The following is a 27,249-nucleotide window of genomic DNA, read 5'->3' on the forward strand; positions in this document are numbered from 1 at the left end:
AATTATCAGTATTTAGTTTCATTTCTCCTCTCATTGTCCTCCTTGCAACTGAAGTGGGGTTTTTATTGGATTATTTTTAAAATTTTTTAATTCTAGTGTAGTTAACATGCAGTGTTATATTAGTTTCAGGTGTATGGTATAGTGATACAACAATTCTATACATTACTTGGTATTCATCAAGATAAGAGTACTCTTAATCCCCATCACCTATTTCATCCATCCCCCCACATGCCTCCCCTCTGGTAATCATCAGTTTGTTCTCTATAATTAAGAATCTGGTTTTGGATGATCTCTTTTTTTCCTTTGTTCACTTGTTTCTTAAATTCCATATATGGAATTTGTTTTTCTCTGACCAACTTATTTCACTTAGCATTATACTCTCTAGTTCCATCCATGTTGTTGCAAATGGCAAGATGTCATTCCTTTTCATGGCTGAGTTATACACACACACACACACACACACACACACACATATATCTCCCACTTTTTTATCCACTCATCTATTGACAGACAGTTGAGCTGCTTCCATAATTTAGCTATTGTAGATAATGTTGCAGTAAACATAAGGGTATGCTAATCTTTTTGAATTTGTGTTTTCATATTCTTTGGATAAATTACCCAGGAGTGAAATTAATAGATGATAGGGTAATTCTTTTTTAAATTTTTTTATTTAATAAAGTTTTTTCAAAATGTACAGTTGGTAGGATCTGTTCATGCATCTTCACCAGCAGCTGGGGTATCTCCACCCTTGGTATTTCTTGTGTAAATTACTTGAGCTCTGTGCTTTGGAAACAAGTTTCATAAGTTTTTTGCTAAGGAACTCGTGGAGGGCTGCCCTGGCTAGGAACCTTGGATCTTCAGTCTCTCAGAGACAACAGCTGAGGTTATAAGCTTATAGCTGAGAACTTCCTTACAGAGTTTGTCATATCTTGCTTTGTCAAACAAGACCAGGTTATTGAGCTTGCGCTGAACTTTGCCTTTGGATCACTTCTTTTTGGTCTTAGCCCAGGTTTTGTTCACTGGGTCTTTTTCTTTCTTGGTTGACTTTCTGGCATCTTTCTTGTCCTTGGTTGACATTGCAAAGCTCAGAGAACAACAGCCACCCCTGCAGCCTCACTAAAAGACCAAATGCTATTTTTAATTTTTTGAGGAACCTCCATACTGAATTCCGCAGTGGCTGCACCAGTTTGCATCCTATCAACAGTCCCAAGTGGTTTCCTTTTTCTCTACATCCTTACCAACACTTGTTGTTTCTTGAGTTTTCAATTTTAGACATTCTGGCAGATGTGAGGTGATATCACATTGTGGTTTAGAGTTGCATGTCCCTGATGATGAGTGATGGTTAACATCTTTCAATATGTCTGTTGGTCATCTGTTTGTCTTCTTTGGAGAAATATATGTTCATGTCTTTTGCCTATTTTTAAATTGGATTATTTGTTTTTTGGGTGTTGAGTTTTATAAGTTTTTTATGTATTTTAGATACTAACCCTTTATCAAATATGTCGTTTTCACATTCAGTAGGTTGCCTTTTAACTTTATGTATTGTTTCCTTTTCTGTGCAGAAGTTGTTATTTTGATATTGTCCCAAAAGTTTATTTTTGCTTCTGTTTCTCTTGCCTCAGGAGGCATATCCAGAAAAAGTTTGCTACAGCTGATGTCAAAGAAATTACTGCCTGTGCTCTCTTCTGGGATTTTTATGGTTTTAGGTCTCACATTTAGGTCCTTAATCTATTTTAAATTTATTTTTGTGTACAGTGTAAGAAAGTGTTCCAGTTTCATTCTTTTGCATGTTGGTGTCTATTTTTCCCAGAACCATTTGTTGAAGAGGCTTTTTCCTGTTGCCTCCTTTGTTGAAGATTAATTGACCATATAATCATGGTCAATTATTTCTGAGTTCTCTGTTCTGTTTCGTTGACTTATGTGTCTATTTTTGTGCCAGTATCATACTGTTTTGATTACTACAGCTTTGTAGTGTGTCTTGAAATCTGCTATTGTGATACCTCCAGTTTTTTTTTCAAGACTGTTTTGGATATTCAGGGTTTTTGTGGCTTCATACAAATTTCAAGATTATTTGTTCTAGTTCTGTGAAAAATGTTGTTGGTATTTTGTGAGGGTTTGCATTAAGTCTGTAAATGGTTTTGGGTAGTATGGACATTTTAATAATATTCTTCCAACCAGCTAAAGAATTTTGAAACAAATCTCACATATTGCATCATTCCATCCAAATACCTTATTATGCATTTCTAACAGTTAAGGATATTTTTAGACATAAATACAATACAATTATCATATGTAACAAATTTGATAACAGTTCCTTATTTTTCTCTGCCTTCCTTCTGGGTATGCATTACCTTGAGAACACTGATTGAATTTGCTATGGAGTGGGCTTCCTGTGATTCCAGAGGGTCTCTTGGCAAAAACAAAACAAAACAAAACAAAACAAAACAAAAAACTACCCCCTCACCAGCTTGTTCAGGCTGGGGAAAGAGTTCTTCTATGGAAACTAATTCTCATTTTGTGTTTTGGGAGAATGTTTTAGAAAATAAATGTCTGGTTTAAGTAACATTTTCATGTAAATGTATTATTTTAGAATGAGGATGCATTAGTTAACAGGTGTAAAAGATCTTGCTTTGTTTGGGGGATAGGGGATGGAGTGAAGAGTAGGAGGAATTGGATTTCAAAGATGTGGGGGGTGGGGGTGGGGTGGGGGGGTGATGAAGGGCCCAGCAAGAAGAGAGGGAAGTTGCAGAGACCAGCTTTATACAGCTGTAATTTTATTGTTTGTCTTCAACTGGGTAAGGTGAAAAAACAGATATGTCCTGAAGTGTTTAGTCCTCAGGGCATACAAGTTCTTTTCCTCCTACAATTTACAGGGAAAAAATTTTAATCAGTTGACTTCATTATAAAGGATTTTCAAATCCTGGAGTTTTTATTGGTCCAGATAACACTGAGATAATTGATAATGCTTCTAGAAAACTATAGCATTATGCAATTAATGATATTATTTTCAGCTGTAATATGGATTAAATAGGCATTTGTGGGCTAATGTGGGGGCCTAATCACTGCTTAAAGCTTTGTTTATATAGCAGAAGAGATTCTATGGCTCATGAAGAACTGTGTGGTATATCTACATAGTAGAATATTATTCAGCAAAAAAGGAATGAAAGGGCACCTGGGTGGCTCAGTGGGTTAAAGCCTCTGCCTTCAGCTCAGGTCATGATTTCAGGGTCCAGGGATCTAGCCCAGCCCCGCATTAGGCTCTCTGCTCAGCAGGGAGCCTGCTTCCCTTCCTCTCTCTCTGCCTGCCAGTCTGCCTACTTGCAATCTCTGTCTGTCAGATGAATAAATAAAATCTTAAAAAAAAAAATTCTAAAGAGGAATGAAGAACTGATATATACAATAACATGGATGAACCTTGAAAATATTAAATATATGAAGGAAGCCAGCCATAAAATACCATATATTATATAGTTCCATTTATATGAAATGTCCAGAAAAGGCTAATCTATAAAGACAGAAAATGGGTTAGTTGTTGCCTAGGACTGGGAGGGTTGGGGAGAAATAGATATGAGGTTTATTTTGGGGGTAATAGGAATGTTCTAAAACTGAGACTGTTGATGGTTGCACTCTATGAATATACTAAGAACCATCGAATTGCATGCTTTAAATGAATAAAATGTATGGTTTGTGAATCATCTCTCAATAAAGCTGTGGGAGAAAAAAAAAGGAAAGGAAATGAGTTTATCTCATTGATGTAGTCCTTTCCTCTGCCCCTTGTTGCAGATTCCACCAATGCCAGTTTTATGATGCAGGGAATACTTCTTCCAGAGAAGTGGAGCTGGTGTACTGTTTGTCTATGGGGCCTCTGTCAGCCAGGAAAGTTTGTGACCTGCAAACACTTAACTGATCAACAAGCGTCTCATGGCAAGGCATCATTCTCAGAGCGTACTAACTTGGAGTTCCATCCTTTCCAGCCAGTTTGTTGAAACCTTACCCAGAGATAGTACTTCCTGGCCTTGCTAACCATTGTGGCACACTGAATAGAGTCCTCTGTCAAAAATTATAAACTGTGGGTCTGTTAACCAGCTCAGACCATTTTCAGGCAGTGTTTTTTTCCCACACACCATTATGATGATACTACTTGTCACCCGCTGGGTGTTGTGACCCAGAATGACAACTGTGTTGATCTGTTTTTAGCAGTGTGTTTTCTACAAATTAGGATCTGCTTTGTTTAGGGTTTGTTCAAGTCTGAGTGGGACTGATTACACAGCCCTATAATTCCTTGTCTTTAGTTTAGAATACCTTCTTCTTTCTCACTATCGTTAAGTCCTGGAAGAATGAAAGTGAAGACAATTTAGAGCAATTCTCTATATTTAGATTATACACATTTCCATTCTAGTCATTCTGTCTGCATGCCCTGTTGCATTGAAAAAGCTGCTGAAATTCTAATGGAGTTTGAAGTTTGAGACATGTAGGTACTTATAAAGGTTTTCAAGCCCTTTAGATTGCAAAAGTTTTATATTTCTTAAGGCATCTTCTTAAAAATGACTAACAGTTCCAATTATGTGTTCAGTAGACTTGCCCTGAAGGAATGGATGGATAGCATGTTCTTATCAGAGTGTGGGCACTTGTTTAACATTTCTGATACCAGACTCTTTGGTTTTATTTGTACTGTTTCTCAAACATGACTGCTATAGATGGTTTCATTCTTTATGACTTTGTGTGGCTCTTTTGTGGGATTTAGTGCCAGATGGGGTTACTGATCTAGATTAACTGGTAGTAAGTGATGGTGTTGACAAATATGGTACTAAGGGTATTACAGCTTCTTGCCTGTTTTCAGCCTCCAGGATTATTTTAGATCTAAAGATAATTAGAGCAGGTAGTGGTTCCCTCTTCCCCCAAGGCTATAGGTGGTGTGGTTCTCATCATGTTTGTTAGACCTGCCGTTCAGAGCTTAACTTTTGCTTTTGCCTGAAACTAAATCTCTAAAACTATAATTAGCTTCCTGAGACTGATCAGTACATTGAGAGCATATGCATCCCATAATGTCTTAAATTCAAGCATAAAATTATAATGTAGCCATTGATATTACCATTAATTGCTTTTTACCTCTGTTAGGAACTCAAAGAAGTGATGAATTCTCAGACAGACTGCATCATCACCACACTTTCGGGTTGTAGCATACAGTAACAGTGCTGGTTTCTTTATTGTAATCTTTCCAATGCTGCCCTGGTTTTCACTTTGATGTATTATAGAGTTGTTTTGTATTCTCTGGAGAAGTTCTTTCTTTTCTTTTTTCCCTTTCCTTTTCTCTTTTCCTTTTCTTTCTTTCTTTTTTTTGTAGTTAGGTACATTTTAATATTTTCATTTCTTTTTTTTTTTTTTTTTTAAGATTGATTGATTAAAGATAGAGTGAGCGCACATGCAGTGGGGGGTGGAGGGACGGGCAGAGCAAGAGGGAGATAGAGTCCCAAGTCCACTCTGTGCTGAGTGTGGAGCCCAACATGGGGCTGGATCTCTTGACCCTAAGATCAGAGTCAAAACCAAGAACTCAACCAACTACCACCCAGGGGCCCAGGGTTTTAATTTCTTAAAGTTGCTTTGAAACAATGCTGTATCATTCTGTTAAATACCATATTTTTATATCATTTGGTTGAAAGCTAAATGTCTCACATTTTTAAACACATTTGTAGACATTCAAATATTTTGCAAATAATTTTTTAAATTTTAATTTACAAAGTATATGAATTTAGAAAAACTAAGATATTATAATGTAAACATATTAAAAAAAAACTCCCAAAATATTAGTGGATGAATTTTTCTTTAGAAATAAGTAATTCTTTTGTGGGGGGAGTTGACAATATTTCATGAAATTAAATAATTATCTTTTTTAGATGTGATTCTGGTATTGTGGTTATTTTTTTTTTTCGTTTTGTTTTTTTATTGTGACTCTAAACATACAACATAAAATTCATGATCTTACTATTTTTAAGTATGGTACGTTAGTGTTAATTATGCACATCATTGGGGTGCCTGGGTGGCTCAGTTGCTTAAGCAACTGCCTTTAGCTCAGGTCATGGTCCCAGGGTTCTGGGATTGAGCCCTACATTTGGTTCTCCGCCCAGAGGTGAGTCTGCTTATCCCTGTCCTCCCCAAGTCTGCTTGTCTCTGTCCTTCTCCATCATGCTCTCTTTGTTGTTCTGTCTCTCTTTGTCTTTCAAATAAAATTTATATATATATACATATATATATGCACATTGTTGGCAGCAGCTCTCTGGAACTTTTTCATTTTATAAAACTGAAACTCTGTATTTACTAAACAACACCTCCCCATTTTCCCCTCCCTGCCAGCTTGGTAACCGCATTCTACTTCCTGTTTCTATGAGTCTGACTTCTTCAGATACCTCATATAAGTAGAATCATGCAGTATTTGTCTTTTTGTGACTGACTTACTTCACTTAGTGTAATGCCCTCAAGATTCTTCCAACTTGTACCATATGACAAGATTTCCTTCTTTGTAAAGGCTGAATAATATTCTACTATATGTATAGACCACACTTTCCTCATCCATTCCTCAGTCTCTGGACATTAGGTTGCTTCTGCCTCTTGGCTCTTGTGACCAATGCCGCAGTGAACATGGGAATGCTAATGTGTCTTTGAGATCCTGCTTGTAATTATTTTGGACATAGACCCAAAAGCAAGATTGCTAAATCATTGGGTAATTTCTATTTTTAATTTTTTGAGGAAACTCCGCACTATCTTTTTATTGTGTCTACCATTTACATTCCCACCAGCAGTGCGCAAGGACTCTCCTTGCCAGCACTTGTTCTTTTCGTTTTTTGTTGTTGTCGTTGTTTTAATAGTAGCCGTACTAACAGGTATGAGGTGGTATCTCACTGTTGTGTTTTGTTTTGTTTTTTAAGATTTTATTTATTTGGGAGAGAGAGAGAGAACAGAGGGAGAAGCAGATTCTTTGCTGAGCAGAGAACTGCATGCGGGGCTTGATTCTGGGCCTTGAGGTTAGGACCTGAGCTGAAGACAGGTGATTCACTGACTGAGCCACCCAGGTGCACCTCTCATCTGGTTTTGATTTGAATTTCCCTGACAATGAGAGATGTTGAGCATCTTTTCATGTGCTTGTTGGCCATTTTCATGTCTTCTTTGGAAGAAGTTCCTTCTTGATTTGTTGTTTCAGATTGATGTTTTTTCAGTAGGGTTGTGGGTTAATATAAACTCACTTCCCCTTTCTGTCCTAAGAACTGAGTGATCATGTTTGAGGATATTCTTGCAAGAGAGATTTATAATGTGCTGATGACCTTCTGAATTAATTACTGCATCCATTTTAGAGATGCGTGGTGTCAGAGTCTTAGACTTACAGATCCTAGAGCTGGCACAACAAGTTTTACTGCCTGCCCCCCAACTGCTTGAAAATTAGAGCTTCTTATTTATATTGAATTTAAAACCTTGATCAACATGCCAACTTCTGTGCCATTGATTAGATCCAGGTTTTGAATAAAAAGTACTAAAGGGGGGCGCCTGGGTGGCTCAGTGGGTTAAAGCCTCTGCCTTCCGTTCAGGTCATGATCCCGGCATCCTGAGATCGAGCGCCGAGTTGGGCTCTCTGTTCAGCGGGGAGCCTGCTTCCCTTCCTCTCTCTCTGCCTGCCTCTCTGCCTACTTGTGATCTCTGTCAGAAATAAATAAAATCTTTTAAAAAAAAGTGCTAAAGGACTTTTTTGAGATAATGGGGAAATTTAAAAATGGACTACACACGGGATGGTATTGTATCACTGGTAAACTGTGTTATTTAAGAGTGTCCTTATTTTTAGGTGGTATAAACTGAAATATTTAGGGTAAAAAAATACTGCAGTGTCTATAATTTACTTATAAATTACTGAGGAAAATTGTTTATATATACATCATGTATAAAGAGCAGGATGGTTTTTTTTGTTTTTGTTTTTTGTTGTTGTTTGTTTTTTTTTTTTTTTTTTACTTTATTTGAGAGAAAGAAAGAATGAGAGAGAGAAAGCATGAGAAGGGGAAGGGTCACAAGGAGAAGCAGACTCCCCACCGAGCAGGGAGCCTGACGTGGGACATGATCCCGGATCCTGGGACTCCAGGATCATGACCTGAGCCAAAGGCACCCACTCAAACAACTAAGCCACCCAGGCACCCCAAGAGCAGGATGTTCTAACCTCAGCACTATTGACATTTTGGGCTGGATAATTATTTGTTGTGTAGGGCTCTGTTTTGTAGGATGTTTAGTAGCATCCCTGGCCTCTACCCTCTAGATACCAGTAACACCCCCAGTAGTGATGATCAAAATGTCTCCAGACTTTGCCAGATGTTCCTAGTTGAGGATCACTGATACAGAGAAGAAGAAAGCAGGAGAGATAGAGATATTTATGTTATATCTAGAGAGAGTGACAAAACAAGCAAATATAGGACAATGTTAGCAATTGATGGATATAGGTATAAGGGTATTTTTAAAATACTATTCTTTTAAATTCTCTACAGATTTAAAGATTTTCAAAATAAAAGTTTCGGGGAAAATAAATTAGGCTGGATTTCATAATAACCGAGTATTATTGGAAGATGTGTGAATTCTGTCCAAAGTTACATTAAGGGTTGAGAAAATGAGATTTGATAGAGCACATCTGAAGTCAGTAGTTTAAAAAAATGTGTTAGTTTTCCAGTGGCCCTCGAACATAGTACCACAAATTTATCAGCTTTGACCAACACCCATTTGTACCTTTATCTCACATTTCTGTAGGTTAGAAGTCTGGGCCCAGTTTGGCCTAGCTCATTCTCTGCACCAGATTTCAGAGGTTGAAAATCAAGGTGTCACTAGGGTTGAGTTTCTTTTTGGAGCTCTGGGGATGAATTGGTTTCTGTTATCAGAATTCAGTTCCATTCTATTATAGGACTGGGGTGTCCATTTCCTGGCTGGCTCTTGGCTAGGGTGGTTCTCAGCTTCTAGAGGCCACCTACATTCTTTGGTTCATGGCTCCCTTTTCCATCTTAAAAGCTGCAAGAGTGGTAGAGTCCTCTGCATGCTTCACATCTCTCTCGTTTCCTCTCTGCCCTATGCTCTGGTTCTTCTGCCTATCTCTTCTGCTTTTAAGGGCTAATATGATTACATTGGGTATACCCAATGTATACCCAGATAACCAAGGATATTTACTTCAAAGTCAGTTGATGAGTAACCTTAATTCCAGCTGCAAAGTCCCTTTATTGCAGTACCTAGGTTGTTTGAATCAATAACCAGGGGGTAGGAATCTTGAGAAACATTTTTAGAATTCTGCCTACCACAAAAAGAATACAACTGAATTCTGACAACTAAAAAAATCAATTATTTCCTAAAGTATTTTTTTTAAAGATTTTATTTATTTATTTGACAGAGAAAGATCACAAGTAGGCAGAGAGGCAGGCAGAGAGAGAGAGAGGAGGAAGCAGACTCCCTGCCGTGCAGAGAGCCCGATGCGGGACTCGATCCCAGGACCCCGAGATCATGACCTGAGCCGAAGGCAGCGGCTTAACCCACTGAGCCACCCAGGCGCCCTTATTTCCTAAAGTATTCTGCTAGTGTCTTCTCCATTACTATTAGGTTTAAAAATGTTGTCATAGAACAGATTTTATGAGAGTTGTGTAGATTTTATAAGAGAGTTGTATTTTTTTGTTTATTTTTTTTAGTAATCTCTACACCCAACGTGGGACTTGAACTCAATGACACTAAAGTCAAGAGTTGCCTACTCTTCTGACTGAGCCAGCCAGACATCCCAAGAGATTTGTATTTATCGCTCCAATAATTACTATGGGAGGAATCATGGATATTTATTAAAGAAGAAAATGCAAATTGCTGCTGAACATCACATGCAAAAATAATTGTTTTTACAACAGATACTATTCTTAATACTTTTGTACCCCTATACAAATGAAAGTTAAGAGCATGAAAATTGTACCTTATAAACTCTAAGAATGTCTCCTTATTACTATAATTAATTAGAGTCGTTTTTTACCCCTTGAAGAAGACAACACTTGGTTTTGTTGTTAATGTGCCAGCTGACATTCGGGCACACCTTATCCAGCCAAGCCAGAGCCTATTTATGACCCTCGTCTTGTCCTTTGTCCTGAACTTTGTCCTGAACAACTCAGGTTGTTCAGTGTAGTACACATGTGTTTACATGCATTCAAAACTAGTCTGTAACCACTCTAAGACACTGAGCTCTGGTAGCACACACTCCTGTCTCCTTTATTCTCGGCACCAACACCATCTTATCACCGTCTTCCTAATTGAGGCCTTTGCCACTCCCGTGCCTTTCATTCGGCGGATCCCTCTGGCTTCCCTCCCTTCCCTATTCAGTCGCGATGCCACGACCTGTCATTTCAGCTGCTCTTACTGGCTCATTTACTACCTCCTTGTTGCCCTGACCTTTCATTCTTTCCTGATTCTCCTGCCCTTTCCTTTAGTCTCTTCAGTCCTTTGCTCCCTGCTTTCCCCAGGACTCCAGCCTTCTTTGGCTTCTCATCTTGTATAGTCTCTGTGGGTAATTGCAGCTCTTCACTTGGCTTCCAGTACAACCCAAATATTAATGAGTCTCAAGGTGTACCACCAGCCGGAACCTCTCTTCCAGAACTTTAGATCTGTACTTCTACGTGCTTATTTGTTACCTACTTGGAGATGGCACTTCATATTTCTAAAACTTTTTAAATTTAAATTCAGTTAATTAACATAAATGTATTACTGATTTCAGAGGTACAGGACTTTGATTCATCAGTCTTACTGATGAATCCCCAGTGCTTGTTACATCACGTGCCCTCCTCAATGTCCGTCACCCGGTTACCCCATCCCTCTACCCCCCTCCCCTCCAGCAGCCCTGTTTGTTTCCTATGATTAAGAGTCTCTTATGGGGGGCGCCTGGGTGGCTCAGTGGGTTAAGCCGCTGCCTTCGGCTCAGGTCATGATCTCAGAGTCCTGGGATCGAGTCCCGCATCGGGCTCTCTGCTCAGCAGGGAGCCTGCTTCCTCCTCTCTCTCTCTCTGCCTGCCTCTCTGCCTACTTGTGATCTCTCTCTGTCAAATAAATAAATAAAATCTTTAAAAAAAAAAAAAAAAAAAAGAGTTTCTTATGGGGCACTTCTTATTTAGCATGTCCTAAACTAAACTCCACCCCCCTCAAAACTTGCTTCTTTCCCTGTTTCAGTTAGTGATACTCTCCACTTACTCAAGAGCATTTCCTTGATGATTAATAGTGATGAGTACTTTTCATGTACCTATTGGGCATCTGTCTCCTGCTGGTAGGATTCTCTACTTCTTTCTCATTGGCCCCACTATAATAGCCCCCAGAATGGCCTTCCTGCCTCATTATCCCTTTGAGCTCCATCTTCCATGTTGCTTCTAAAGTAATGTTCCCCCAAATGCACATCTGACCTAGTTCGGGAGACTGCAGAGTTCTGAGCATGGCCCTTCATTTCTGGCTCCTTCCCGTCATGCTCTTTCATTCCTGCTGCCACCACCTCATGCACCCTTTGCCCTAATGGTCCTGAAAAACTTCCACCTTACCAACTCACCATGCTCATTTATCAGCCTGTCTACCCTCCCCCACTTTTTCTCCTTTGCCCTAGAATTTCTTTCCCCCATTTCCCTGCATTGCTCTCTACCTGGTTTATTCTCAGTTTTCTACTTCTCCTTCAGGTTTCAATTCCAAAACTAAGTGACCTTTTAGCGATCCATCCTAACCCACACACACTCACACACTATTTGTGTCCACTTCTGTGCCCCAGACTGTTTGTAAGATAGGAGGCACCGACTTCTCTTTCAGCATTTATGATACTGGTTTGTCATCACGGGTTTTATTGGCTTTCTTCTGCCCCAGACTGTGATTTCCATGAGAGCCAAGATGTTAGTTGTCCTTTTCTATCCCCTGTGCCTAGCCCAGAGCAGATGTTCAGTAAACGTTTGTTGAATGAATGAATCAGCGTAAACACTGGTAGGGACAGAGTTTTATGGGGCCGATTAGATTAATTTTAAAAAGACTGATTTATTTTATTATTTTGTTATGGCATTTTTATTACTTATTTTAGATTTTATTTATTTATTTGAGACAAAGAGAGTGAGAGAGAGAAGGCATGAGTGGAGGTGGGGAAGAAAGGGTGACAGCGGTAGAGGGAGAACCAGACTCCCCACTGAGCAGGGAGCCTGATGTGGGGCTTGATTCCAGGACCCTGGGATCATTACCTGAGCCTAAGGCGCACGCTTAACCGAGCCACACAGGCACCACTGGTTTATTTATTTTAGAATGAGAGAGCAAGCTTACATCAGAGGGGGAGGCAGAGAAGCAGACTTCCCACTGAGCATGGAGCCAGAGGCTACAAGCCACACAGATCCCAAGATCATGACCTGAGCTGAAATCAAGAATCCAGCACATAACCGACTGAGCCATCTGTACCCCTAGATAAATTCTTTATACAAAAGAAAACATGTATGCAATAAGTAAAAAAGTACAGCTGAGCTTATGATGCACATGGTAAGTCTGCCCTACTTCTCTGTATCCCCAACTTTACTCCTGAAAGTTAGCATCTTTGAACCTCCTATCTTTTGGGATTTCCTGGTGGCTACATCTCTAACTTCTAGATCTCTGTGTCTAAAAACTGTACACATCCTAGGAAGTGTTTTGTTCTCATATACTTTTTTATATCTTAAAATGTTTATTTTTGTCAGAATAGCTGGTGATTTTCTGTTTCTGGTTCATTACTATAAGTGTTCCCTCTCCATAAAAAATTCATTCAAAATTATTCTGATACACTTTTAATGTCTGTTTTTATGTAAGTCACAAAATATATGTAATATATATTTGTAATATATATATGTGATATATATTTCCATTTAAGTTTATATGGAACATAAATAAGTAAATATACAAATGTCAGGGATTTGGGCTCTAAGATGTTTTCCTGAGAGCATTGTACAATCAAAAAGATTTGGGGCTACTGCTCCAAATAATAGAATTTTATCTGTTCGGTTGTTTTTTTTTTTTGATTGATCAACTTCAGATATTATCTGTAGACTTTCCACTGTAAAAAATGAATGTTTAGCTCACAGTCATCTCATTCTTTCTTCCAGGGTTTGATATAGTAATTGTATTATTAATTTACTTCCTCTGCTGCTTAACTTAGTAACTTTAGATAACCACAACTCTATTTTTCATTTCATCCAGTTAAGACAGTCTTTGTCAACTCACCTACTTTTTAAAAAGGGGGCATTAGAACATGTGCTTCTTTTTCCATCTGTTCTTCTCACTTCCTGTCAGCAACACTTATTTTACATTGTCAAGGTTGATAACTTTTATATTTTGTCCTATTACCAAGGACAACCAAATCTCCATGTAAGTTGAATCTAAAAGATGAAAAACTATAAATAGTATCATACTGCCATGACCTGTTAATTTTTCCAGAAAGGAAAGTTTCCCTTATGAACCTGAGACCCACTGACTGCAGCGTGAAGTTACTTTCTCCTTGTCAGGAAAGCAGGTAGAATTAACAGACAAGGACAAATGCCTCTTGTTATTAAGCAGATTACTGCAAGGCTTTGTCCTTTTCCAGAAGCTAAATCATATTTCTGCCAGTAGGAAAGAGAACATGTGATGTTTGCACATTCCCTATAAAAAGTTCTTTTTGCTTAGAAATCATGCTTGCTTAGTTTTTAATATTCTAATCAAAGAATAAAAATTCAAAGCCTAGCCTTTGGGATCTGTAATGAAGTAACAAGAGTTATAATTTGTGATTACCACAGGCCACAATTTCTTCCCTGAGCAGTCAATATACCTTATTTTTCTGGATCGTTACCTGCTCAGCTATAGGGAGCAGACATTTCTTCTGACATCTGCCCCCAAATCCAAGTAAAGTGAGCTAGTTCTGGAGTGCTGGACCATTTGAATAATGAAAACAACTATCATCTTGAGGGAGAGTAGTACAGGTAGGAACTGGCTATCATTTGGTGCCACATTTATAGAAAATTAGAGTGAAACACTTTTGGCCAGTCTTTCTTTTAGGATCCCGAAATTTATGTCTTGAAGCCCAAGTATCAAAGTTAGTTCTGGCCTAAGATGAAGAGCATCTCTATTTATAGTATCCCCTAAAATATGATTCTATAAATATTTAGTGCAGAGCCAATTTGTGTGCTGGGATTACATTTCTTCCTTCTAGGGCTGGGTTAATGAACCCTGGACTCTCAAGATTCTGTGATCAATAACAACTATATCCTTTTTTCTCATACTCCCTTAACTCCTTATAATCAGGGTACTTGTAAGCTTGTTTCATATTCAAAATGTAGCTTTTTTGTGCCTTTTTATCCCCCCAGGGAGTTTCTAATTGCCTTTCTTTTTCTTGTTCCTCCTCCTCCTCCCCTTCTACTTCTTCAGATATATGTCTTTGACATGGCCTCTCACTTCTTTATTCTCAGTTGTATTTTCTGTTCTGTGGAATCCCCCTTTGTACCCACATGCTTTTCCTAGGCCACTGCACAGCTGTCTTCCAAGGGTTTCCATCTACTCTTCTCCTGGGTAGGAGTCACTGTTCTTAGGATCTTGTGTCTTCCACAGAATCCACTTACACTGTCCTGATTTATTCCATCCTTTTACTGGAATGTATCCTGAAATGAGTTCTTTAAAAGGATATGTAGGAAATAAACTTTCTGAGTCCTGTCTAAAACTGTCTAAGTTGTACCTTCATACTGGTTTGTAGTTGACTTGGGTGTAGCATTCGGAGCTGAAAATAATTTCCTTTAGAAAATGGGAAGACGTAGTTCCATTGTTTTCTAACATCCTCTATTGCTGACAAGAAGCAATTTGTCAGTCCTTTCTGGGTGACCTGCATTCCCTGTTCAGGGTCTCCTTTTTATACTTGTTTTGGAATTCTGTGAGGAAATGTTTAGATGTGGATCTTTTATCCGTTAGTTGTATTGAGCACTCACTGAGCCCTTTTAATCTTAAGACTTGGGTCTTTCTTCAGCTCTGGCAAATTCTATTATTATTGAATAGTTTTCCCCACTCTTTTTTCCTGTTCTTGGGTTGGCTCTTTACATCTCTTATGGTCTCTTTATTATTTCCATTTTTTTTAAATCCATATGCTCTCATTCTGTGCTTCTCAATTTTGTTTTCCAGATCATCTGTTGATTTACTTTCCTTTTCTAATCACTCTTTAAATTCCAAGAATTTTAAATTTAAAGGGTTCTTCCAAGTTCTTTGTTCCTTTTTTGTGGTTTCCTATTATTTTATATGGGTGCAATACCCTCTTGAATCTTTTGATTATAGAAGTTTTTTTTTAATGTTTGTCTTACATCCCTTAAGTATATTTGTTCCCCTCAAGATTCTTTTTCCTGTTAGTTTTTCTGTATGTTTTTCTTAGTAGTTTCTCATGCTGCGCGTTTTCCCCATGTGCCTGGTAGTCCCTGGTTGTCTATTCGTATTTTAGAAAGAAGGACTGAGGAACTGGTGTGGATTTTCTATGCCATTTAAAAAGCTGGTCTCTTTCCCCCTAGACCTGTCACCTGTGTGAATGGCTGACTGAGCCCCAGTGTAGAGCGAGATGACTTGGCTGGCCTGCTTGCTCTAGGCCTGTTCTCAGACCGTGCCTTTGTGCTAGAGGAGTGCTCTACTATGGGTAGACTGTACTCCCACTAGATGCCTTGGCTTTCCCCAGGTCATTTGTTCTTTTAGCGATCTGGCTTTTGGACCGAGGGTTAATGCCAGGCTGCCTGTGATCTGTGTGGGGGTGGGGGAAGCAGATGGGGATGCCAGCCAGCATAGTTTCAAGTACAGACCTTTAATTATTCCCACTGTCTTTAGCCCCACTTTCCCCTTCTCTCCTCCCTTGTACCTGCTGGCTTGGAGCCCAGAGCCATCAGGTGTCCCTGAGCAGTTTGGCTGTCTGGATTCCTTCTAGCATTCCAGCAAGCATTTTGACTTCCAGCTCCTCTTAGTTCAGCTTGTGGCTGTGTATTTCTATGCGTGTCTCCTCCATCACCACAATTCCATCTGCTTTTTGAATTTTAGAAATTTGTTGTATCCTTCATCCACTGGTGAACCCCTTCACTTCTCTTTCCTTTTGTTATTATAGGTTTGTTGCCTCTTTTGTCTCCCTTATTTGCCTGTGGTTTTATAAGCTTTGGGTAGTAAATGTACATCCTCAACCTCCCATCTTGAACTAAAAGTCCTGAATGTTATGAATGTTAAACTGTCTCCCTTATGAATATTTACCTAACCTGTTTAACTTCATAGCTGCAGTGTCTACTTAAGCATTGCACAATTGATAAATTATTTCAGTAATGTAAGGCAAGAGAATTAGAGCAAATAACTTCAGAGAGATAAAGATCTAATGGCACAATTTTTCAGAAAATAGTGTTTAATAGCAACAGTTTATTTTAGTTAAAAAAGAGAAAAGACTGCTCAGTTAAAGATGAGAGTCTTAGAATTAGCTTCAGTTTTGTGCCTGATATCTATAGGCTGTTTTCAACGAGGATGTTTGCTGGTCTGCATTAGATAAGGGCTGAAGTTAAAGCTGTTGCTTAAAGCATAATAATTAAGGCCTTTACATTTACCAAACTACTCACCCCAAGTGCTACCAGATCTCTGCTCTCCTAGAATTCACCGGTTGCTTTGGGAAGTTTTGGGAGTTGTTTTGGCACTGATGGATAAGTAATAAATGAATTTTAAATATAAGCAAAAAAAGCATCGGGCATCTCCGTGGACAATAAATACTTAAAATAGGTGACCTGTTAATGAGCGTCAGGACATCTGTTTGGCCAGCTGGTTGGAGAACCTTGCTGTTGAAGGGTTGGTTATCTGAGATCTGACTAAAGAGCAGGGGACAGCCGGGCAAAAACTGGGATCTGGGCACTACCATCAGACAGCATATCCTTTCCACTACTCAATGCTTCCTACCCTTTGGTTTTGATCGTACTTCTGTCCTGCAAAGATTTTTATATTAATGTAATGAATTGCTTAAACATTTCTTAGCTTTTAAATAGCACTTGGGGTGAATTAAAGGTTCATGAGATAATTTATTCCCCTAGGACAGAGGAGGGATAAACAAGCCTTTTTATTCTGTGATAGCAGAGTAGTTTGGTAAATGTAAAGGCCTTAATTATTATGCTTTAAGCAACAGCTTCATTTGCTTGAGTCTGATTCTCAGCTTTTAAGTGGGGTTCTTCTTTTGATAGATCATGTTGCTATTTCGGTGCCTATCATTTTGCTCTTGCAGTTTCTCTCATCAAAAAGCATTTACTGCTTACTTCCGTGGACTCCCTGTGCTGGTGTTGGTCCTGTGGATGGCAGATGCACCTCCCTTCTTTCTTTAAATTGGGTACACTTTTCAAGGAGTATGGGGCATAGATGGTTGGAGGGAGCCAGTCTGTAGATCTTTAAATTCCCCACGTACTTTTCCTAACATTGTTCTGCCTGAGAATGTGTTTCTGATGGAGGTGCAAGGTCTGCTCTCCTCCTTCTCCTTCACTGTTGCCCTTCTCATACCATTAAGAAAGAAAGGTGTACTGCTCTATATCAGATCTCCCAGAGGTCCCTGGATGTAAAAACCCCAGGGCGCCAAAGGGCAAAATTGAAAAGATTGGTGTCAGTGTGAAGATAGTGGATGACTAAGGGACACCAACTCACATAATGATAGATAAAAGTTCCTTTTGCAATTCAAATAGTCTCCACTTTTTTGCTCTCCCAGAACTGAGAGAAGAACCTAATTGATTTGTTTGCTGATTAAGTAATATACTAATAGGTATATTTTTATGGTATATTACTGTTTTCTTTTTTTAAACATCGTTTAAAAAATTTTAAAGAATTGAGAAATAATTGCTCTAACAAGAATTCCTTTCTCCTCTTCTCATTTATGCGAAACCAGTTTCTCACCATTTAACTTTATGAAAACTAAGAGTAGGGATAGAATTGGTGCCGAACGCTATCATTCTGATGATAAATAATAGTCACTGCATGGAATTGTGAACTAATTGAAGAAGAAAAATCTCACCCATCTCTTTTTTAATTTTTTAACTTAATTTTTTATGAGTTCAGGATTTTATATATTATAATATACCATGTTATAATACCTTTGAGGCTCTATGATAAAAATAACTCAGGGACATATGGAATTGAAACTAATTTGTGTAACTGTCACAAGAAAAAAAAGCATTGCATGTGTTTCTGAAATAAGTATCTTCATTTAATTTCAGAATCTCAAAGCAGCACTGGATATTGGCCTTGTTTTTATTTTTATTATTATTTTTTAAACTAACATGTAATGTATTATTTGCCCCAGCGGTACAGGTCTGTGAATTGTCAGGCTTACACACTTCACAGCAGTCACCATATCACATATCCTCCCCAATGTCTACAACGCAGCCACCCTCTCCACACCTTCCCTCCCCTCAGCAAACCTCAGTTTGTTTTGTGAGATTAAGAGTCTTTTATGGTTTGTCTCCCTCCCAATCCCATCTTCTTTCATTTTTTCCTTCCCTACCCCTCAAGCCTCCCACTCTGGTCTCAAATTCCTCATGTCGGGAGATCATATGATAATTGTCTTTCTTTGATTGACTTATTTCACTTAGCATAATACCCTCTAGTTCCATCCACGTTGTTGCAAATGGCAAGATTTCATTTCTTTTGATGGTTGTATAGCATTCCAGTGTGTGTGTGTGTGTGTGTGTGGTGTGTGTGTGTGTGTGTGTGTGTATATATATATATACACATACCACATCTTCTGTATCCATTCATCTGTTGATGGACATCTAGGTTCTTCCCATAGTTTGGCTATTGTGGACATTGCTGCTATAAACATTTGGGTGCATGTGCCCTTTCTGATCATTACATTTGTATCTTCAGGGTAAATACCCAGTAGTTCAATTACTGGGTCATAGGGCAGCTCTATTTTCAACTTTTTGAGGAACCTCCATGCTATTTTCCAGAGTGGCTGCACCAGCTTGCATTCCCACCAACAGTGTAGGAGGGTTTCCCTTTCCCCGCCAGCATCTGTCGTTTCCTAGCTTGTTAATTTTAGCCATTCTGACTGGTGTGAGGTGGTATTTCATTATGATTTTGATTTGTATTTCCCTGATGCCAAGTAATGTGGAGCACCTTTTCATGTGTCTCTTGGCCATCTGGATGTCTTCTTTGTAGAAATGTCTGTTCATGTCCTCTGCCCATTTCTTGAGTGAATTATTTGTTCTTTGGGTGTTGAGTTTGGTATGTTTTTTATAGATTTTGGATACTACCCATTTACTAATATGTCGTTTGCAAATATCTACTCCAATTCTGTCAGTAGTCTCTTGGTTTTGTTGAGTGTTTCCTTTGCTGTGCAAAAGCTTTGATGTTGATGAAGTCACAGTAGTTCATTTTTGCCCTTGTTTCCCTTGCCTTTGGCAGCATTTCTAGGAAGAAGTTGCTGCATGCTGCCTGTGTTCTCCTCAAGGATTTTGATGGACTCTTGTCTCACATTGAGGTCTTTCATCCATTTTAAGTCTATTTTTGTGTGCATTGTAAGGAAATGGTCCAGTTTCATTTTTCTGCATGTGGCTGTCCAATTTTCCCAACACCATTTTTTGAAGAGACTGTCTTTTTTCCATTGGACATTCTTTCCTGCTTTGTCAAAGATTAGTTGCCCATAGAGCTGAGGGTCTATTTCTGGGCTCTCTATTCGGTTCCATTGATCTATGTGTCTGTTTTTGTGCCAGTACCATGCTGTCTTGATGATTATAGCTTTGTAATAGAGCTTGAATTCTGGAATTGTGATGCCACCAACTTTAACTTTTTCCCTCAACATTCCTCTGGCTATTTGGGGTCTTTTCTGGTTCCATATAAATTTTAGAATTATTTGTTCCATTTCTTTGAAAAAATTGATGGTATTTTGATAGAGATTGTATTATTAAATACATAAGTTGCTTTAGGTAGAATAGACATTTTCAAAATATTTGTTCTTCCAATCCAGGAACATGGAACATTTTTCCATTTCTTTGTGTCTTCCTCAATTTCTTTCATGAGTACTTTATAGTTTTCTGAGTACAGATTTTTTTTTTTTCTGAGTACAGATTCTTTGCCTCTTTGGTAGGTTTATTCCTAGGTATCTTATGGTTTTGGATGCCACTGTAAATGGGATTGACTCTTAATTTCTCTTCCTTCTGTCTTGTTATTGGTGTATAGAAATGCAACTGATTTTTGTGCATTGATTTTATCACTGACACTTTACTGAATTCCTGTAAAAGTTCTAGCAGTTTTGGAGTGGAGTCTTTTGGGTTTTCCACATATAGTATATCATCAGCAAAGAGTGAGAGTTTGACTTCTTTGCCTATTCAGATGCTTTATTTCTTTTTGTTGTCTGATTTCTGAGGCTAAGACTTCTAGTACTATGTTGAATAGCAGTGGTGATAGTGGACATCCTTGCCATGTTCCTCATCTTAGCAGAAAAACTCAGTTTTTCCCCATTGAGAATGATATTGGCTTTGGGTTTTTCACAGATGGCTTTGATGATATTGAGGTATATACCCTCTGTCCCTACACTTTGAAGAATTTTGATGAAGAAAGGATGCTGTACTTTGGCAAATGCTCTTTCAGCATCTATTGAGAGTATCATATGGTTCTTGTTCTTTCTTTTATTAACGTATTGTATTACATTGACTGATTTGTGGATGTTGAACCAACCTTGCAGCCCTGGAATAAATCCCACTTGGTCATGGTGAATAATCCTTTTAATGTGCTGTTGGATCCTATTGTCTAGTATTTGGTAAGAATTTTTGCATCTATGTTTATCAAGGATATTGGTCTGTAAGTTTCTTTTTTGATGGGGTCTTTGTCTGGTTTTGGGATCAAGGTAATTCTGGCCTCCTAAAATGAGTTTTCCTTCAATTTCTATTTTTTGGAACAGTTTCAGGGGAATAGGTATTAATTCTTCTTTAAATGCTTGGTAGAATTCCCCTGGGAAGCCCTCTGGCCCTGGGCTCTTGGTTAGTTGGGAGATTTTTGATGACTGCTTCAGTCTCCTTACTGGTTAGGGGTCTGTTCAGGTTTTCTATTTCTTCCTGATTCAGTTGTGGTAGTTTATATGTCTCTAGGAATGTATCCTTTTCTTCCAGTTGTCAAATTTGCTGGTGTATAGTTGCTCATAATATGTTCTTATAATTGTTTGTATTTCTTTGGTGTTGGTTGTGATCTCTCCTCTTTCATTCATGATTTTATTAATTTGGGTCCTTTTTCTTTTCTTTTTGATAAGTCTGGCCAGGGCTTTATCAATCTTATTAATTCTTTCAAAGAACCAGCTCCTAGTTTGTTGATCTGTTCTACTGTTCTTTTGGTTTCTATTTCATTGTTTTCTGCTCTGATGTTTATTATTTCTCTTCTCCTGCTGGGTTTAGGGTTTCTTTCTTGTTCTTTCTCCAGCTCCTTTAGGTGTAGGGTTAGGTTGTGTACTTGAGACATTTCTTGTTTCTTGAGAAAGGCTTGTATCGCTATCTACTTTCCTCTCAGGATCATCTTGGCTGTGTCCCACAAATTTTGAACAGTTTTGTTTTCATTTTCATTTGTTTCCATGAATTTTTTCAGTTCTTCTTTCATTTCCTGGTTGACCCATTCATTCTTTAGTAGGATGCTCTTTAACCTCCATGTATTTGAGTTCTTTCCAACTTTCCTCTTGTGATTGAGTTCTAGCTTCAGAGCATTGTAGTCTGAAAATATGCAGGGAATGATCCCAGTCTTTTGGTACCAGTTGACACCTGATTTGTGACCCAAGATGTGGTCTATTCTGGAGAATGTTCCATGTGCTCTAGAGAAGAATGTGTATTCTGTTGCTTTGGAGGGAATATTCTGAATATATCTGTGATGTCCATCTTGTCCATTGTGTCATTTAAGGCCTTTATTTCCTTGTTGATCTTTTGCTTGGATGATCTGTCCATTTCAGTGAGGGGGTGTTAAAGTCCCCTATTATTATTGTATTATTGTTGATGTGTTTCTTTGATTTTGTTATTAAATGGTTTATATAGTTGGCTGCTCCCATGTTAGGGGCATAGATATTTAAAATTGTTAGATCTTCTTGTGGGACTGATCCTTTGAGTATGATATAGTGTCCTTCCTCATTTCTTATTATTGTCTTTGGCTTAAAATCTAATTTATCTAATATAAGGATTGCCACCCCAGCTTTCTTTTGATGTCCATTAGCATGGTAGATTATTTTTCACCCCCTCACTTTAAATCTGGAGGTGTCTTTGGGTCTAAAATGAGTTTCTTATAGACAGCATATTGATGGGTTTTGTTTTTTATCCATTCTGATACCCTCTGTCTTTTGATTGGGGCATTTAGCCCATTTACATTCAGGGTAACTATTGAAAGATCTAAATTTAGTGCCATTGTATTGCCTGTAAGGTGACTGTTACTCTGTATTGTCTCTGTTCCTTTCTGGTCTACTACTTTTAGGCTCTCTCTTTGCTTAGAGGACCCCTTTCAATATTTCCTGTAGGGCTGTTTTGGTGTTTGCAAATTCTTTTAATTTTTGTTTGTCCTGGAAGCTTTTTTTTTTTTTAAATCTCTCCTTCTATTTTCAATGATAGCCTAGCTGGATATAGTATTCTTGGCTGCATATTTTTCCTCATTTAGTGTTCTGAATATATCATGCCAGTTCTTTCTGGCCTCCCAGGTCTCTGTGGATAAGTCTGCTGCCAATCTAATGTTTCTACCATTGTATGTTACTGACTTCTTGTCCCAGGCTGCTTTCAGGATTTTCTATTTGTCATGAAAACTAGTAAATTTCACTATTAGACGGTGGAGTGTGGACCTATTTTTATTGATTTTGAGGGGGATTCTCTATGCCTCCTGGATTTTGATGCTTGTTCCCTTTGCCATATTAGGGAAATTCTCTATTATAATTTGCTCTAATATACATTCTGCCCCTCACTCTCTTTCTTCTTCTGGAATCCCAATTATTCCAATATTATTTCATCTTATATTCTTCTCTAATATTATTTCACTTATCTCTCAAATTCTCCCCTCGTGGTCCAGTAGTTTGTCTCTCTTTTACTCAGCTTCTTTATTCCCTGTCATTTGGTCTTCTATATCACTAATTCTCTCTTTTCCCTCATTTATCCTAGCAGTAAGAGCCTCCATTCTCTCTCTCATTAATACCTTTTTTGATTTCAACTTGGTTAGATTTTAGTTCTTTTATTTCTCCAGAAAGGGATTTTATTTCTCCAGACAGGGTTTCTCTAATATCCTCCATGCCTTTTTCAAGCCCAGCTAGCACCTTGAGAATCGTCATTCTGAACTCTAGAACTGACATATTACCAATGTCTGTATTGATTAAGTCCCTAGCCATTGGTACTGCCTCTTGTTCTTTTTTCTGTGGTAGGTTTTTCTGCCTTGTCATTTTATCCAGATAAAAATATATGAATGGCAGAATAAAATACTAAAAGGGTGGCAAAGACTCCAGAAAAATGTACACTAATCAAATCAGAAGAGACCCAAAACCAGGGGGAGAAGAAAGGGAATAAAAAGAAATTAAAAAGAAATAAATATATATTAGACTGGTGAATAGAACAGAGACACCCACTTGATTTTGGGTGTATTTTGGTCTCTTAGAAAAATTACCTCCCAAAATTTTAAAGAAAAAACTTATATGTATACAAAAATAAGGGTAAACATGATGAAAGGATGGAATATGACTATAAAGATGAAAATTAAAACAAAAATTCTAAAAAAGAAATTGATAAGTGGTTAGAAAAAGAAAGAAGAGGAAAAACAAAAAAGGGAGAGAATGTCCTCAGGCTGGAGACTAGACCAAAGCCCTGTGCTAGATTTAGGGTATATTTTGATCTATTAGAAGAAATTGTATCCCAAAATTTTTTTAGAAAAAAAAAACCCTCACGTGTATTCAAAAAATAAGGTTAAATACAATGAAGGATAAATTACGACTGTAATAATGAAAGTTTAGGGGCGCCTGAGTGGCTCAGGTTAAAGCCTCTGCCTTTGGCTCGGGTCATGATCTCAGGGTCCTGGGATCGAGCCCCGCATCGAGCTCTCTGCTCAGCAGGGAGCCTGCTTCCTCCTCTCTCTCTGCCTGCCTCTCTGTCTACTTGTGGTCTCTGTCTATCAAATAAATAAATAAAATCTTTTAAAAAAATAATGAAGGTTTAAAAGGATTTTTTAAAAAAAGTATTGTTAAGATAAACTAGTTAAAAAATGTTGAAAGTGAAAAGAGGAAGAGTTAAAATATTAGAATAAGGAAAAAAATAAAATTTAAAACATTTATTTAACTTTGCAAGACTAAAGGATCATGGGAAGAAAGCCATGAATTACTTCCATGCCTTTGCTTTCCCCTGCTCTGGAGATCCCCTGTTCTCCTTGATCAGTGAGCTTGGACTTGGCTGGATGTTCTTGCTGATCTTCTGGAGGAGGGGCCTGTTGTAGTGATTCTCAAATGTCTTTGCCCAAGGTGGAATTGCACTGCCCTTGCCAGGGCCAGACTAAGAAATCTGCTCGAGTTTGCTCTCGGGGGTTTTTGTTCCCTGAATGCTTTCTGTAGAGCTCTTTTGGAAAGTGGTTGATTTTCTGTTCCTAGAATGGCTGCTCTTCTCTTTGATCTCCTGTTGAGTTTGTAGGTGTTCAAAATGGTTGATCACTATCTAGCTGAACTCCTGCGACTTGATGTCATTTCAGTCTGCTACTCCTCCTCCATTATGCATCTCCCATCTTGGCCTTGTTTTTAAAAAGTTTATTTAAACCCTAAGCTAGCTAAAAACCCTTTCTGATACACAATTGATACAGAAAATGCTTTCCCTCTAATCTCAATTTAACATAAATGGAAAAAGTGAGGGGGGAAATGGAGACAAATTTCTTCAGCAGCATATATGACTAAATCCATCAACCACCTTAAACTAGAATGTCCATTATTGATCCCATTAAGAAGTGCTGTGCAAATAGCAGAAGTTACCCACTTCATAAACAATTTCAGGATCATGATAAGTAAACTATTTTTGAAACACTTCAAAACTTTTAACATTAAACTAGAAGAATCATCTCTTACTTATAAGAAAGAATGGTATAAGAGAAAGTAAGACACTTAAACTGAACTTATTTGTAATCCTCTTTGAACAAAAGAAATGAAAAATAATGGTAAATTAGCTAAGCTCTGTGCTCTAACCAAACTAATTAATTACAGTGATTTTAAGTGGCAACAGCTCACCTGATTGGGTAGTTTGGCAGTTTTGAATACTTTTGCAATGATTTTTCTTAAAGTGCAGACACTAAATGATCTGGTTATACAATGTTCATCTCGTGCATTCTGCATTTCTTTGCCAATCCTGTAGCTAAGGATCTTGTTCCAATCAATCTTAGTCATGTAATTGGCAACTGTCAAGGTAAAGCTTTAAAAGTAGTGTCTGACATCATCTGGTAATTCTCACTGGTAGTGGTCTACTATTCATTTTCTGCAGCTTCTATAATCTTTATAAATTCTTTTGCTGTTTGTGCTTCAGTAGATGCTGTTAGGAAATCTTGTATATCTTTATGACTCACTAACTGAACATTACTATCTTCATAATAATGAACCTGAATTTTTAAGATGCCAACCACCTGAGCCTGAGTGGTTAAAAAAGTGATTGGAAACTTCCGCTTTGACCTCCAGTGATGGTTCCAAAAGTTTTTTCCTTGGAACTGATAGCTTTCTCTGCATGCAACAATGCTTTGCTATCCATCTTTTTTTTTTTTTTTTTGGCCATGTATCAGTGCAGACCCCATTTGGATAATGTTCTTTTGTATACACTCACAGAACAGTTCTACAGAAGTTCTCCATGTTTCAACACATTTTCTCTTTCATATGGTCTTGGATCAGTTGCTTCCTTTCTTAAGTGATCAAATTTGAAAGAGATTCTGTTTTGGGAATCCAAAAACTTTCCATTTCCCAAGTTGCTGTGTTTTGTTATCAATATCTGATCTTTATAACCTTCAATTTTTCTGGAATAAACTGGTCCAAGTTATACTGTGCAAATGCATGAGCTGCTCCTTCCCTAAGAAAATTATCATTATTAAATGGCAGCCAAACATCATTAAACACCTCATTAAACTCTCCAGGAGGGGCATGAATAATGAATTTTGCTGCTCTGTACACCTTCTCCTCATTAGACAACTGCTCTTCCAGATCCGCCATTTTCCTTCTGGCAACAAACCAGGTGGTGGTGGCATGATGGCAGTGACCACCTGACTTCCCCTCACACCCATCTCCTTTATGTAGTTTTCCTTATTATGTTTAAGAATCTTTAAAATCAAAATTTGTAGTATATTTATATTTTAATTGGTTAGTAATAATAATTGTAACGAAAACTCAAATCAGAAAAAATTGGTTTAACACTTGAAGTCTTTTATTACAGAAAATAAAGAGAAATTTATTTTAAATTTATAGACAGATTTTTTGTTGAGGAAAAATGTAGCACTGTCAGTAAAAGACTTTCAAACATAAAATACATTACATTAGAGATAATTTGTATTGGAGGAATCACCTTTTCTCAAGCCTTTGTTAAAGCTTACTATATGGCCTCATTAATCAAGATAGTGTGATACTAGTAGAGAGATAAACACAGATCATTGAAGTAACTTAGGGAACCCAGGAATGGAGGAGTCACATAAAATATGCCTAATTTTTTACAAAGAACCTAAAAGCAATTCAAGAGGAGGAGAAATACCTTTTCAGTGAGTGGTGCTGAAGCAATTAGACATCCATTGGCAAACAAAACAAAACAAAACAAAAAAAACAAACTTTACCGAAATCTTATATAAAAATGAACTCAAAATATATCATAGACATAAATGGAAAACACAAAACTATAAAACTTCTAGAAGAAAGTGAAGAAAATATTTGGGGTCTACAACTAGGCAAAAGATTCTTAGACTTGATACCAAAAACATGATCCATAAAAGGAAAAATTGATAAATTGTATCATCAAAATTAAAATCTTCCACTTTGCATGACCTTGTTAAGAGGATGCAAAGACAGGCTACAGATGGAGAAAAAAAATGTTTGCAAGCCACATATCTGACAAAGAACTAGTATCTAGAATATATAAAGAACTCTCAAAACTGTAAAAGACAATCCAATTAGAAAATGGGAAAAAGACATGCACAGACCTTTTACTGAAGAGGATGCACAGCTGGCAAATAAGCACATGAAAAGATGTTCAACCTCATTAGCCATTAGGGAAATGCAAAATTAAAATTACA

The 27,249-nt window shown here is 37.8% G+C and overlaps 1 protein-coding gene and 1 pseudogene across 1 annotated transcript in view; one reads left to right on the forward strand and one right to left on the reverse strand.

The window, feature by feature from the left end:
* DIPK1A (divergent protein kinase domain 1A) overlaps nucleotides 1-27,249 on the forward strand; it is a 124,940-nt gene that overhangs the window by 3,402 nt on the left and 94,289 nt on the right. The gene's annotated exons all lie outside the window — the stretch shown is intronic.
* Nucleotides 25,382-26,209, reverse strand: LOC116600599 (annotated as a pseudogene).

The sequence above is a fragment of the Mustela erminea genome, chromosome 10, assembly GCF_009829155.1.
Source record: "Mustela erminea isolate mMusErm1 chromosome 10, mMusErm1.Pri, whole genome shotgun sequence".
Taxonomy (NCBI): Eukaryota; Metazoa; Chordata; class Mammalia; order Carnivora; family Mustelidae; genus Mustela; species Mustela erminea.